The sequence below is a fragment of the Triturus cristatus genome, chromosome 2_1, assembly GCF_964204655.1.
Source record: "Triturus cristatus chromosome 2_1, aTriCri1.1, whole genome shotgun sequence".
Classification (NCBI taxonomy): Eukaryota; Metazoa; Chordata; class Amphibia; order Caudata; family Salamandridae; genus Triturus; species Triturus cristatus.
In genome coordinates, this window is record NC_140581.1 from 507,977,027 (window position 1) to 507,993,054 (window position 16,028).

Sequence of the window (16,028 nt, forward strand, 5' to 3'; positions counted from 1 at the left end):
ACGCTCTGGACTGCGAGGCACCAGGCAAAATGGTTCTACGCCTCGCTGTCGGAGACATCAAGCACCCCCCTATCAAATCTTCGAGAGCACTGGGAATCCATTTTGGATAGGGAGTTATCTGACCTGGAATTGGGTAGGGTTATCTCTTATCCTAAAAATATCTCCCGCAACACAAAACTAAACTACACACAGTTTAATTATATTCACATGACCTATAGGATACCTCTTAGGCTCAGGATCGCCTACAGCAGCAAAATGCGTAAATGTCCGAGATGTGATCATAATGACACAGATTTTATGTGCATGACCTGGGGCTGTCCCACACTGCGAGGGTTTTGGGAAAAGGTATTGGAACTGATAGGGGCTGTGGTAGGGCGTACATTAGAACCTACTATAATCCAGGTCTGCCTGCTGAGGCTCTTCTTCCCTGCTGCTGAAGCATAAGGTGGGAAATCGATTTTTGGCTCTTACCCTGGTCCTAGCTAAACGGAATATTGCAATGGTCAGGAAAACTGCAACTGGACCAAGGGTTGAGGCATGGACGCAAGAAGCGACACATTGGGCTGGAGCAGAGGGTCGAGTAATGGCTAGAGAAGAGATGAGGGGGCTGAGCCAGCGCCCAATTGCTGAGCTCTGGAGGGAGGTCCAGGAAGCCGAGGAAAACCGAGAACTCGGTGGGGGTGAAGAAGTACGGAGCGTTGAAAGCAGACAATCTGATGGAGAACGTAACCAGCCAGCTGAAGTACTCGATAGGAATACTGCCATAGCTAAAGACTGAGGAATAGATTTGTGAAAATTGAGATACCACACGAGTAGCTAGCCAGCAGACAACTGACCTCCCCGGGTGGACTATCTGACCCAGCCAGTATACAGAATAAATATCATGTTAGCCAGTGGGCAATCAGTCAGCAGTAGCAGCAGCCAGTGGCGCGCCCCCACGAACACCACCACGCCTCCCAACATCCTTAGTATGCTCATATAGTGCAGGGAATGGACATTCCCAGCACAGTTGTTTAGTTAATAAATGCTTTTGCTTTCAATATTTAATAAAATTTGAGTGATCTTCCCCTTTATTAACTATAGTAGTACACCATGGAAAGGCATACTTCAATTTCGCACAAATACAAAACCTAACTATTACATGGTCGTGAACTGAAACATACATACACACACACCCTTCGATTTATGCTGATACGAAGATTACGAGAAACTAGACTGGGGTACTGTCATATGATGAAAGAATGCATAAACCTGTATAGGATACTGTTCTATTGTGTGCTATCGTGCGATTTGTGAAATATACGCATCAGAAATCCTGATTGAAGATGAATTAAATGGCAATAAAAATATGTTTGGAACAAAAAACGAGTGAAGGAACGATCGACCTCTGCTTCCAGGAGTTTTTCGGAAAGGGATTTGATGGTGTCAGGAGCACAGCTCGAAAATCTATAAATGTTGGAGAGCTTTTGCTTATCATCCTTCTCAGTAACTAAACATTTCTCGAAAGGGGTAAGAGACGTATTGACATAGGCCCAGACCGCTGGGTGAGTGACCCAGTGTTTGATATGAATGTATCTCTAGCTCTCCTGTTCAGCAGCCCCATAGTTGGATTCGATTTGTTGAAAGTCCATCAGACCACCAAGTCTTTTGGAGTTGGTATCCTGCCATGAGTGGTATTCCTTGCCCGTCGCCATAGGTGCAAAAGCTGGCTTCCTAATAAAGGGCGTCAGCAGGGAGGGGTGCAAAGATGACCCTTTAGCAATGGCAGTCCTATCCCAGGCCTCAACAGTTGCTCATACAATCGGAGGGGGAGGGAAAGGGGTAGATATAAATGCCTTGGGAAGCCATGGTATTTTCTAGATCTGCATCCCAATTATGGCTTGGTCAATAAAGCACCAATGCTTCTCTGAGAGGGTCCTTTCCGATATAAACCCTGTTAGGTATGGGTCTATGAGGCATTGTATATATGGGTTAAGGCAGTTGGCGAACATGCCCATAAAGGGTTTGGCATCTACATATAAAACGGAGAAAGGTCTATAGGAGGAGCTAAGTGTAGGGTCTTTCCCTGGTTTGGGAAATCATAGTTTTCACTGCCTCGCCTTTGTGTCACATACGTTTCACCCCATACGTTTCACCCCACAAGAATCCATCCATGGCAAATACACAGAGTCAAGTGGACCCAGGTAATCTCTCTCCCATCTGGTGACCCACATTGGTAAAAGCACAGCTACATACTGATCAGTTTGACATACAAATTACAATTCTCCACTCAATGGAACTCGAACAATTTAATCTACAAGGCACAAGAGAACAAAAATATGGAGGATCAGCGCTTCTGTTATCGGTTGAGGGAGAGAATTGCAAAGTTTCCAGAAACTATACAAATAGTTTTTCAGGACTTAAAAATTGATTTAAATTAACTGAAAGAAGCACATAGTTCGATCTAGTCAATAGGGGAGGCATCAGATGTCAAGCCGACCCTAGGGAGTTACCCTGCAAACAATAATGAAGAGGACGAGCCAGACAATCAAAGACCCATTTTCGAAGCAATTCATAACATTTAAAATCATTTGAATGGCTTTATCTTTTTCCACACAGGTAAGGAAACTCCAAAATGACAGCGCCTCGGTAGGAAAATGTTTAAAAGATTAGATAAGAAAACGAAACCGGCTGCGCGACGAAAATCTGTCTGTCCCACCTTGAATCAAAATGTATTCTCCATCTTTAATAAAAACGAACTTGCGGATTTTCACCTTTTCGGCCTTTTTTCCTCCTGCGGACAGCCCCCAGGGTGCCATCATAGCCCAGAAAGGAAGGAATGAAATTGCCTGCATCCTTTCTGAGCCTACCAAGGCAATAATAATTGATATCCCCAGAAGGTCCAGCACAGCGCCTGGTGAGGGGAAAATGTAGGAATTTGCCTAGCATGACAAATATTCCTCTTTGGCAGCTCTAATCTAAAAAAAGAAAAGCACAATTGCCACCCAAACGGAGGTGGCACATACATCACTAGCACCCATAATGAACACAGTTAAAAACAAAGTTCCGAAAGCCTGGTCTTAATTGATATCAGTGGCCCTCTCTGGAAAGCGACCGCTCCAGTGATTACTCCAACTCCTGGTAACACAAAGGGCCCTGATAACCAAAGTTTAGCATCCAGTTCAGATGCAACCCCAAAGTCAATGTCTAAGGCTCTACACAAAGTCTAGCAATGCACCAGAGAAAAAGGACATACGTTTATATCCAGAATAGCAATCCCTGCAGTTGGAAAGACATCCTCAACAGATGCAATATAATCAAGTTATGTAAAGTTTTAGCAGGACCAAATGCGGTCTCCTCCAGTAGCATCAATAAAGTTGCATTCTGCCCTCGAATTGATGGGGAAGTGAATTAACACAATGTTACATTTTTTAACAGTTCCATTGTTTGGCTGTTGGAAGAAAATCGCTAAATAAGCTGTTAAAAAAATTAACTGATTGGGGAATTAAAATAACTACCCTAACCTCTTTAAATATCTCGCTATCTTTGAACAAAAGTCTCCCTGTTTCCCAAGGGCATCACAAGATAGCCGCCCCATTTATGCATGTACCGGTTTAACTTTTTCCATAATATATGGTGCTAACAGATCACATGGATTTCAGCTTAACGGTTACGGCTTCTACAGGAGAAAGCCTGAGAAGGAGCGATTTAATTAATGTCAATCCTAGTAAGCATTGGTACTGGCTGCCAGTGGTCCTTCAAAAAAGGCTCCTAACACTGGCCACCATGGAAATAGCTCACATATTTCCCCTCTGTTCATGGAATGTCAGGGGCATAAATGGGCTGAGCACCAAACCTGAAATGAACAGGATAATAAAGGGCTGAAATTATTTGCTTCGAGGAGACCTGGACTTTGGTCTCTTTCCCAATCGCCGATTACATTGAGTATTTTAGATCTGCCATCCCTTCCTCGTGTGGTGGCCACACATCTGGTGAGGTTTCCTTATATATCCATAACAGAATAGTGGCTAACCCCAACCACCTCCGTGTGGACATTGAGAACATCCTCCTCTTAAAACGTATATTTAGCAGGAATGGCATAGGGCAAGCAAAATCTTTAATTATTTGCAACTTTTGCCCAAATCCTAGAAAGTAAAGAAAAAGAAGATTGCCAAAGCTCTTCTGGAATGGAGTTGAAATCTAATAGCAGAAGACTTCCAACAATGTGGATCTAAACGGGGGAGTTTAACACCAATCTACTTTCAATTGCCACAGACATTAACAGGCAATATTGGAACCTACCTCAGATTATTATAACTTTCATAAGAGGGACAAAAAGGGGGAAGCCCTTGCTAGTAATCTAAAAAAACACCTCTGCCTGCGTTTGCTGAATGGGTGTTTTGCCTTTGGTCATCTGGCTGCTTACACCCATTTTTCTGCGCAGCACTTGACTACCCCCGATTACAACTGGGTTACTATCCCAAGGTTGAAAGTGATCATGCCCAGCAGAGACGAAATTCTATCTAATAGCGTGGAATGTTTTCACACAGACCCCCTTAAATGACTTAGGATTGGAAGTGGAGTAATGTGAGAAAGTTAATTAGCATTTAAATGGCCCAGGCAGTGTGATTGAGACTGAAGCAAGTCAAGGAGACATACCTCTTCTCAGACAAAAATAGTGTAACCCCCCCCCCCCATCCCCAGCCTACTGACCTACCTCTCTGGAAGGGTTTGTTAGGATGTTTGCCAAGCACCGCCCCCATAAAAATGAAATCACATGGTCCATCTGGGGATGTTATACATCAGCGTTTGATCCCTATGAAAAATGAGTCAATTTCCCATCAAAAATGCTTCAACTAGTTATTAGGAAGGAGACACAAGCAGAGTAACGCAGCACTAAAATAGGATATACCTAAAATAAGAGCTAATTATGGGGAAAAATTCTGGGAACCCAGGAAAGAAGAAAAAGAAAAATATTGGATTTAGATACATGAGGCTGTTAGCTGACCTTCAGAAGACTTCAAGACCTGGCTCTTCGAACAGTAGCAGCTTTCCCCCCCTAGCGCCTTGAGACCCTCACGGGTATGTAGTGTGCTTTACAAATGCTATGATTGATTGATTAAAAACTCTAGGAGATCTCAGATTCTGGTTAAGCTGTCCCTTTCTCATCATAAACAGACTTCTGCTCTGAATATCCCCCTGGCAAACTCGATCTCATACCTCAAAGTGCTATACTTGGATAGCACCATTTCCTCGGCTCCTAATGACACCATAAAAATACGACTCAGTCAAGACTCAGCAAGTGCTGTAGGATAATTTTCCACTATCTAGGAAGTCGAAAGTGCCCTTATGTCCAAACGAAGTAAAGGAACCCCGGGCACCAATGGCATTCCAGCATGCGTTTTCGAACATGCACAATCCGTGTGGGCCTCCATGCTCTCTCCGCTTTACAATTACTGCTTCTCGGTAAACACTCAACAAAAGAGGATCACAAAAATACCAATAGAATTCCCAGGTAATTTCCCTTCTGGGTGTGGAAGGAAAGCGAAATGCAAAATTGCTGTTGAAAGAATTGGAGCATTATGTAACAGAGAGCCAAATGATCCCATACTTTCAAACAGGGTTTCAGAAAGGGTGTAGCATTGAGGATAACATACTGGCTCTAGCCCCACTGGTAGGTCAAACTTCATATGAAAAGTGCTAGTAGCTGCATGCTAATCAATTTTACCACAGTATTTGATAACATGAGCAGAGGAACTCTATTGGCCACATTAACCAACTGGAACAGTCCCCATTCTTTGCTAACTGCAGTCATTACTGATGCGTTGACTAAGATTAAATTAATATCAAAATAAGTAACCTTCCAAAACGTTTTTTTGACTAACAAAAGTCTGAATGAAGCAGGGCTGCATACAAGTCCCAGAGCTCTTCGATCATCATCCTGGCTGATATGGAGAGGGCCTTTGTGTCCGCAAGAGCCTGCCCCGTCCACCAAAGGTGGCTAGATCAATTAGCAGCCTACTGCAATGAAAATGGGATCACAATTAACACAACTAAAACCAAGACCATTTCCTTTGGTTAGACTGAAGAAAAGGGGTGCCTGGCAAATTCACAGTGCAAAAATAGAGATTCACTACGTTTAGGTACTTTGGGCTGTGGTTTGAAGAACACAGCCAATCAGACACTTATAGGCAAGTCCTTAAAAATGTAGTTTAATCACTTAGCACAGCATTTGCCCAATTGTTGAAGAAACTCTCCGGTCCGGATGTCATCCGAATATGTAAAGTTATAGAATGCAAGGGGCACCAGAGGGTGGGCAAGCAAGATGGCTACACTCCTGTGCAGCTCCTGCTGTCCGGGACCAACAAGCAACATAATCCTGCCCCATATGGCCGCATAACCTCCTAAAAACTGTAGCACTGAACTTTGTAAGGGGCAGTGACTTTCTGCCGGCTATTTTTTTATGCGAGTCCACTCTGTGCAGCGGAAGAGCCCCTGCATCAGTGGTGCATCTCCGGCACTCAAGACGGTGGCCGCCGGACCGGAGCAACGAGATGCCTGCAGTCACTCCGCAGGTCGGGAGCCTGGTTGCCTGAAGGGTGAGCTGTGGTGCCCCCGCTGAGAAATTGCAGCACCTGACAGAGGGACGCAACGATCGAAGACCCAAGAGTAGGAGTGGGACACGGAGGCGGCTGCAGCCCGAAGCGGAGAGAGGGGCGGAGCGGCTGGATCTCTGCGCAACCGCCGAGCTTTATATGCACACAGGACATTTCTTAACGCGGTCGCAAGGACTGCAGCCCAGACCCAGAATGAGAGATACATTCTTCCAGCACAGTGCCCACGTGGGGTGAACCATATGTCCATGACTTGCTGAAAGATGCCATCCTACCTTCAAGAGCAGCACTTGTACGGGCCTTCTTGCACGTGTGTGAAGGCGAGTGTGAGTGTGTCTGCTCATTCCCCCTCAGAGTGCTGGGTGAGCAAGGCAGGACCTGGGAACCACAGACGCCAAATACTGATGGGGTTCAGAACGGGACTGTTCCTACCACGCAGACCCTGGTATCCCGCAGCCTCAGGTGACCTGACACACCCTCCAGAGAAGTGCAAAACAGAGGGGAAACAATCGAAGCCACCTTCTGAGCCCCTCAAATCTGCTTAGAATCACAGCAATGATGCCTACCACACAATGGCTGAGAGAATGTAAGAGGATCAACCATTCAGCGACAATGACATGAAGTCGCTCCTTATAAAGATAAAACATAGTCTCATATCTAAAGAATCAAAGAAGGACTCCATGTGTACATGTATGGACTTCATTGGCTAGAAGTTAGAAAAACACGACGGACGACTGGGAGAAGCAGAGCACAGAATATCTGACCTGGAAGACTCCTCATTGCATAGAGAAGACCAAGTGCTCAATATGGAACACCTAGTAAACGTTCTAGCGTCAAGGAATGAAGACCTTGAAGGTGAAATTGCAAAGAAATAACATAAGAATTCTTGGGATTCCAGAGACCAACAATACCGGGAATGGAGGAGTACGTGGAGTGTCTGCTTACCACTATCTATGGAAAAGACGCTTTCTTTCCTTTGCTGGTGGTGGAGAGAGCCCATTGCTCGCTGACTGCTCTTCCTCCTCCAGGCAACGCCCCAGGGCCCAATGTGGCTACACTCAAATTATTGCGACGCAGCCCTCCGTCTGGCCAGGGAGCAGCGCACACTCACTTTTGAGGGCAGCACTATAGCTGTATACCCCGACTTTACAATGGTGGTCCAAGCGTACGCAGCGAGAGGCTGCCCAAAGAAATTTTCCAGAGTATGGGGGAAGTGGAGACGCTATTATGGCATGGATGGGGGGCTTTGAAGGGGGGAGAGGGGTTACCTGGTCACTCTCGTGGTATGTGGAGGGGTGTTGGAGGCGGTCTAGGCACAGGATGGATGGTGATTTCCTCTCTATTATGGCATTGTTAGGCAATGAGGGGTGCCGGGGAAGGGGGGAGGAGGGTAGTGACGGGGTAGATTGTGTTGGACGATTCATTCTGACATGCTTGTTCTGTTTCGATGTTGAAAATGCAAATAAAAATATATTTTTTTTAAAAATACAATGGTGGTCCAAGAAGCTGGGAAAAATTCCTCCCGGTCAAAAGAAAAAGTCAACAGGCCATCATCACTTACGCCATGCTCTATCCAGCTCGCCTTCGGATTATACACCAGGGAAAGCAACACTTCCTCACAAATCCGCAGCAGTTTACAGACCTTTTGCGATGCATTTCCCTATCTCGTCTCCAGCCACACAAGCATTGTCCTAGAACAGATCTAGATCCCCTAGGTCAGAACTGAGCTGAGCCGCTCCCCCTTCGAAGATAGTTTGTGCCCCGGAATGGGATGAGTGCTAACCGGCAGACCATGAGCCAATTGTTTCAACTAACCGGAATAAATACTTAAGACACCATCTACTTGCTTATAACTGAATAGCAGTGGCTGTAAGGACATACTATTCAAAGCACACTGAAATCTGGCAGGCACGCAGCGAGGTATAGACGATCCACTGTCACAGCTGCAGAGGCAACAACTGCACCAACCTCAACTGAACGGCTGGGGACTCAGATGGCTGTCCTGGATAACCCTTGTTAACTCGAGGACCAGTCCGGACCTTGGGCAACACCCCGGATGAATACCCCTCTTACAGATTGTTCTGTTGCTCCCCTTCCTTCTCTTTTTCTTCCCTCTTGTGCCTATTCTACCCCAATTCCACCCTTCCCTTTCTGATGTCCACACTATGACACAATGTCTGGAACATTCATAACCTCTACCCTTTTTGCTCTCTCCACACCCCCTCCTTTTGCCCTAGTCTGTTCCCAAGCTCTCTTTTTCTCTTTTCCATGTACTGTGTTGCCATATTCCTTGTGAGTCATGAGGTTCAACACTACCATTGGGGTGATAAACAGCAAAAACACAGTGGTAGGGACAAATTGCGCAGGGAAGTGAAAATATTAATACAAATATCAAACTAGAACCCTTGCTGCAAAGTTAACAGTACGACGACCACAGACGTCGTAAATGATGAACAAAGTTCACCTCGTACAAAAACAAACTTTGAAAAACGAGCAAAGTGGTTCTGAAGTAGAGCACAAATCAAAGTCCATATATAATTCAATAAAGTAGTCCTTCGTTAATGCAAGTTGTTCATGTCTTGTCTTTATTCCGAAGTACAATCTTCACTGCATGCCATCAGGCCAAGCCAACACGTGTTTCGTCCTGACAGTCATAAGTCATGGACTTCATCAGGGCTAGAGGCAAAAGAAATAACTACATTTGCAATCTGATTCCAAATAGATACAAGGATTCCATATTATAGTTTAAACATTAATGGATCACATTCGTCTAAGAAAATGGTGTTAGTATTCAATAGGTTGAATGAGACTAACAAGTAAACAGAAAGGGAGAAGAAAAAAGTTTTAAGATGTCACCGAAATATAAGTGAAGAGTACCTGGTATTCAAAAAGAAAGAGGGACTACACCGAGGAAGAGAAAAGTAAAGAAAAGAACTAGGTAAAATTTATATGTGTAACTATATAGTAAAACCCAACGACACATGTGTGAAAATACTAAAGCAGTGCAAGAGAAAATAAGAAAAATAAGTCACAATAGTACATGATATATTCATGATTAGAACGTGTACACTAAGAGTTGCAAGCAGAAGTAGAGTGTGAAAAAGGGAAGCTGGCATAGCGTAAATAAACCGTATCTGCCTAGAAATCGCTAAGGACCATGCAATCTAAACCTAACCTTCTAGTGGTAAGTACACTTACCAAAAGTTCATCAAATCTCAAATGTATGAAAGTACAAATCTAAGGATACTTGGACGCAACATCTGTAATCACAAGGAGAAAATACACTGACATAAGTAATTGAATAATGTGAGATTCCAGTAAAAATAACCAACATCTCAACAGAAAATACGTATATTAAAGGAACATACCTAATATAATGGTACACTGCTATTGAAATGGTCGTATCTGAAAAACTCTCTGTAAGTCTCTTAGGAATGGTCAGGTAAAGTATAAGCCATGCTTCCTGTAACACAAGGGTAGAGACTTAACTTAGAAGGGTACACAACAGGAAATACAATATAACGACCGAGTGTGTAGGTGGAAAAGGTTGAATATACGTGGCACCTGTCTACATGTCTTGTATCACAAAAGCCACAGCCGATCAAATTGCAAGTCTAACCTCAACTAAATAAAAAAGAACAAATAATAAAACCTATCTGGGGGGAGGAGCCAAGATGGCGACCGGGACGGCAGCGTAGACCCCCGGCTCCGTGAGCCTCCGCATCCCGCACGGATATCCTGCCTGAGATCCTCAACTTGTGCTACGTGGTCGTGTTTCTGAAGGAGAGGGGCTCCCGACTGTGTGACTCCGAGGTTTCTAGCCGTGCTATCGCCGGAGAAAACTGCATCTGAACTTTGCGGCCTGTGCGGCCCTGGAGCCGGGACATCGAGTGGATGCCGTGGCCGGGTGGCAGTGCGACAACAGCGGCCGGTGGTGACTGGGTGGAGTCGGTCCACCGGAGCGGTGCCAAACTCGGCCTACATTTCGGCGTGGTCACTTCTGCTGCCCAGTGTAGCTGACCGAGTGCATGACCGGGGGTGCAAATCTTAGATCCTCCGGTGGCTGCCCCTGCCTTGCCGGTGAGCTGCCCGGCCGCCGTCCGTATCCTGCCCCTGTGGTAAATAAAATAAATATTACCGGACTGAATTTCATGCGGAATCTTAAATTAAAGTAAAATAGCTCAAAATAACGAGAGGCAGAATCCGTGGTATAAGAGGTTTCTAATGGGCTTTATTCCATTCAAAATGGCCGACTCGAGTCGCGGCCCTCAGGTTCCGTCACCACGAAGGTTCAGGAAGTGAAGTACAATAATTCATTAACAGACATGTATTTTTATAATAAGTACATTACAATGAAACGAATGTAGAAGGCGTAACATTTGATAAGAAAAATGACGTAACAGTGACATAATCGAAACTAGGCGTAATAAGGAATAAAAGAAACATGATTGGTTAGAATTATCAGACATAGGTGGATCTATAAGATAATACTTGGCATAGATGCGCGCGCGGCAGCATGACGTGTAATTGACGTGCAACTAGGGGGTGAAGGGGACTTGACATTTAGCTCTACATGTGGAGACGAGAAGTCTGGGGTCAAGTCATCCTAATCCCAAATCATATCTAACATCCTATGTTTAAAGAACTATGTTATCCACAAGGAAGAGACTCTCGGACAGAATCTATTCTATACTGACTGTGTGCGTGTACAAGCGTCTAAGTGTCTATATGAGATGCGAGGGATAGAAAACTTTCCATGACAACAGGGCTATGAATCACTTGCAGGAGGACGGAAAGGCTGAGTCCTTTGCTTGTGAGCTAAAGGAAATGTTTACCTAAATCACTGGACAGGAATGCATCGGCTGGAGAGCAAAATAGATAATTCGAAGGTGAAATACAACTTCTTGGCAGACAGGCGAAAACTGGCCGAGGCAGGCACCGTTAGCTGCACAGGGAGTAGGACAAAGTTCATGGATACAGATGCGAGCTCAAGCTGAAGCTGTCAGAGACAGAGAGCAGGGAAAGGCTTTGAGGACAGAATCGGGCCTACTTGCCTGAACTGTAAAAATGGAGTAACTTAGTCATATAAAGTCGGTGGCCTTTCATACTTAGGAATCGAATATCCAGCCCATTGATGGCGGATCTGACAGAGAACATGTTGACGGTAGACACACATATGTTTGCGTCTTAGAAACTGGAACTGGAGGGAACATACATGTACTTGTAACATGCATATAGAACCGTTGGGGTCCAAGATAGGGGACATAACTGATCAGGAAAATCCACATTTCCACATTCCCTCCTTGTCCCCTTCTTGCCCTTCACGAGACATCAATCTTCATCATTCCTTCGATTTGCTCATGGAGCATCATTTCTTCTTCCTTCCGGCATTTTGAACGAGAACTGTGATGTGGAATGCATGATGTGGCACACAGACCACAAATCGCTGGTCCACATTGTAGGCATAAACAACAACTGAAGAGCATAAGAAGGCCAATACCTAGGAAGGATAGAACTCTCCATCCCCAGGCTGATATCACACTCCAAAACCACCCGGACCACGTCCAAGTGCCTGGATTCTCGTGTATCTGGCTTACAATCTTATGAAGGCGTGTTATAGCTTTATATACAGATGGCGAATTTTCTGGTATGAATATACAGCAGCTGGATCCGATGACCCTGCAAGCTCCGCCCCTATCGGCCAGGATGACGTCAAGAACAAGACGATTCTGGAGAACAACAATTCTCATCACTGATTGTTCCTCTGTCAGATTGCCTAGGGCGGCTATAGTCTCGTTTACTACAGCTTCAAGAGTCTTGGTGAGTCTGCGTATCAGCTTACTATTTGATATAGTACCTATATAGGGAAAGATACCTTTATTGAAATCTACATACTTGTCCCATGCTGTCTCAGTATAATCGACAACTGGGAGATCTCTTTTCTCTCTATTGTGTACTAAATGAACATTTCGATAATAATCAGGGGGAGCTAGGAAAACAGGTGGCAAAAGGAATGCTATGTAACAGGTACCATCCCAATCTAGAGGTAGACGCATATATGCAGTCTGACCACATATGAAGTAGGAATGGCGAGAAGCTCTAAATGAAGATTTACCTTGATCACTATATTCTACTGTAGTAACGCATTGGCTATGGCCCATATGTATGGAACCAACTTTTCTTACACATAATTCACCCTTTACTGGAAATACTGACATAGTGGGCAAAATTAGTTCAACTTCGGATTTGACATTCAGAATCATAAGATTAGGTGTAAAATTACCTAATTTATACACTTCATTTTCTAAATCAGTTCCTGTTCTACTGGGGTGACCCTCCTTATTAGGGTGACAGACTTTGAATAAAACTAGATTCAGATTTCCCCATATCCAATGTTGTTGATAAACTGCTGTGTCTAGGTCTATGGAATTTAATAAACTAAACCATGCTCCACAGGAGCCATTGTGTGTGAATGGATGTGGAAAGAAAGGCAGAACTCCTTTGTTATTCTGATAGGGAGGAAGTCGGCCACACACCCAACAATTGGTCGCATTACTAGTCTGATGGGAATGATGTAACATACTAATGAATGTGTTATTGCGCAGCGCAAGTCTATAAGATAATTCATGTGGCGGTAGGTCACTAAAAGAATGTTCATCAGTTATATTGAAAACACGTTTAGAGATAGGATGATATATGTGCAAAATCATACTCGTAATAATTACTAAAATACTCAATAAAAACAAAATTAATAATGTCACAATACAGTGGTTACGCAGTAATTTACAATAAGCATGTCGTTTCATTATGATTCTGGACTCTACGTGATTCAGACCTAAGGGGTACATGTCGGGACAGATTCAACCGCTTCACCTTGGAGAGGACTTAAACAATCAAATCGTCCGACAGTTTAGATCTGGACCTGAGTTTCTGTTTATAGCACTGAGAGTCATTCTGTTCAACAAAAGGAAGTTTTGAATCAGTCTGTGAGGGAGTGCAGGGCACAGTGTCTATATCTGAAGGTAGTCCATGAAATTTTTTTACGTGACTGGAATGAATCCACCCTTTTCGTCCCTCGATCTTCACGGCTGTTCTTGTGGTCAACAGGACCAACTTGGGTGCTTTCCACCTGGGCTCCAATTGACTCTTCCTGTCGAAATTTCTCACAAAGACAAGATTACCCGGAACAACGTCATGGGGTTTCGCCTCAGTGTTGTCGGGAAAGGCTGCAGCTACCTGTGAACGAGAAGATTGTAGTGCAGACATCAAGGAAGCCAGGTAATCTGTCAGCATATTACAGTCAACATCAGTTATTTTACGTGGTATAGGCGTCCCCCACATATTCGGTGGTCTACCAAAGATCACCTCATACGGGGATAGCCCTGTTCTAGAGTGTGCTACCATTCTCATGTAAAAGAGTGCAACTGGTAATGCTACTATCCAGTCGACACCTTTCTCTCTACATATTTTGGACAGTCTGATTTTCAGTGTCTGGTTATGTCTTTCTACGAGACCTGCTGCCTCGGGGTGTCGGACACAGTGGAATTTCCACTGATATCCCAACAAGAGTGAGACATGTTTCATTAATTCGGATGAGAAAGGCTGACCGTTATCTGAATATACAACACGTGGTAAACCGTACCGTGGGAAAAATTCTCGAACTAGCTGCTTGGCAGTAGTCGGGGCAGTGTAATCTGATACGGGATACGCCTCTGTCCAACGGGAGAGAGCGCAGACAACTACGAGGACATATTTGAATCCTCGACAACGTTCCATCTGAATATAATCCATCTGGAGGACTTCAAAAGGATGGTCAGGAGGCTGAAATCCACCCTGCTCTACGGGAACACTCTTTCCTGGATTAAACTGACAACATATCATACAGGTACGAACTTTTTGTTTAGCTGCTGCTCGTAAATGTTTGTTGAACCAAATGTGCTGAATGCTGTCTAGCATAGCCTTCTCTCCTAAATGTGCTGGACTGTGAACTGTAGCTATAATGGCTTGAACCATGGAATCAGGGAGAAACCATACAGATTTCTCTTTCGTCATCCATCCTTGATCTGTCTGGATCCCTCCTAGTTCAGTCCACTTCTTTATTTCTTCTGCTGTGGCATGTGTCTGTATGTCAATTACGTCAAGTGCGGGATCCTTAATTGCCATACACTGTGTTGGGGTCTGAACTATTGGCTTTGTCATGTCTAATGTGCGATTCTGAGCAGTCTGTTTAGCTGTTCTGTCAGCTAAATCATTGCCTTGAGAAATGGTATCAATAACCTTCGTGTGTGCTTTACATTTCATAATCGATATAGCAGTGGGTAAATGTATTGCGTCTAACAAGGCATGAATGAGGGGCCCGTGCTGAATGTGGGCACCATGGGACGTTAAATAACCTCTCTCTCGCCATAGCACGCCGAAGTCGTGTACAACTCCGAATGCATAACGTGAGTCAGTGTATACATTAACTTTCTTATTTGTGGCTTGAATACAGGCTTGCGTTAGAGCAATAAGTTCTGCTGCTTGGGCTGACAGAGTATCTATACAATTCGTCTCAATAACTTCAGTGTCTGTTGTGACTGCATACGCGGCCACTAAATCTCCTTTACTTGTTCTCATGCATGATCCGTCTACATACAACGTCAGGTCTGGATCTAACAATGGAACGTCTGTCAAGTCTTGTCTAGGTTTCGTCTTTATTTCAATGATTTCAACACAATCATGAGCTAGTGGGTCTGTTCCAATTACAGGTAATAGTGTAGCAGGATTCAATGTATTACACCGTCGGATCTCTATGTGTGGTTGAAACAATGTCAGTTCATAACCGGTAAGTCTTGCTATGGTCAAGTGTTGTGTTTGTGTTCGGTTCACAAGAACCTCTACTGCATGTGGTACTTGAACTGTCAATGGGTGTCCTAATACTATGGCATCGCTTTGTCTGATTGCTAAAGCTGTCGCTGCCACTGATTTCAGGCATGCAGGCAAAGCCTGAGCTACGGGATCTAATGTACTGGAAAAATAAGCACATGGCTTGCGTGATCCTGCTTGATCCTGAGTGAGTACTGACAAGGCAGTACCTTCGCGTTCTGTAACAAAGAGTGTAAAAGGTTTGCTATAACATGGTGTTGCTAAAACAGGTGCTTGACATAAAGCTTCCTTTAAGCTTTCAAAAGCTTGTGTATGTTCCTGAGTCCAAGGGAGAACAGTCGATGTGGCTGCCTCCTGTGTGGTTAACTGAATGAGTGGTTTTGCTAGAAATGCGTACTGAGGGATCCACTGCCTACAATATGAAGTGAGGCCTATGAAAGCCCGCACCTCCTTTTGTGTCTGGGGTATTGACATGTTAGCAATTAACTGGATGCGATCTGGTGTAAGCTGCCTTCCCTCCTTGGACAGCGAGTGACCAAGATAAATAACTCGCTGAACACAGAATTGCAG

At 44.3% G+C, this 16,028-nt stretch overlaps 1 protein-coding gene and 1 long non-coding RNA gene across 3 annotated transcripts in view; both read right to left on the minus strand.

Moving 5' to 3' along the window:
- Nucleotides 1-16,028, minus strand: part of DHFR (dihydrofolate reductase) — a 296,698-nt gene that overhangs the window by 182,010 nt on the left and 98,660 nt on the right. The gene's annotated exons all lie outside the window — the stretch shown is intronic.
- On the minus strand, nt 8,947-10,041 carry LOC146865573 (uncharacterized). Its single transcript, XR_014976654.1, has 3 exons — nt 9,962-10,041; nt 9,792-9,853; nt 8,947-9,269 (listed from the first exon to the last, which is right to left on the minus strand). It is a non-coding gene; the product is annotated as an uncharacterized LOC146865573 (long non-coding RNA).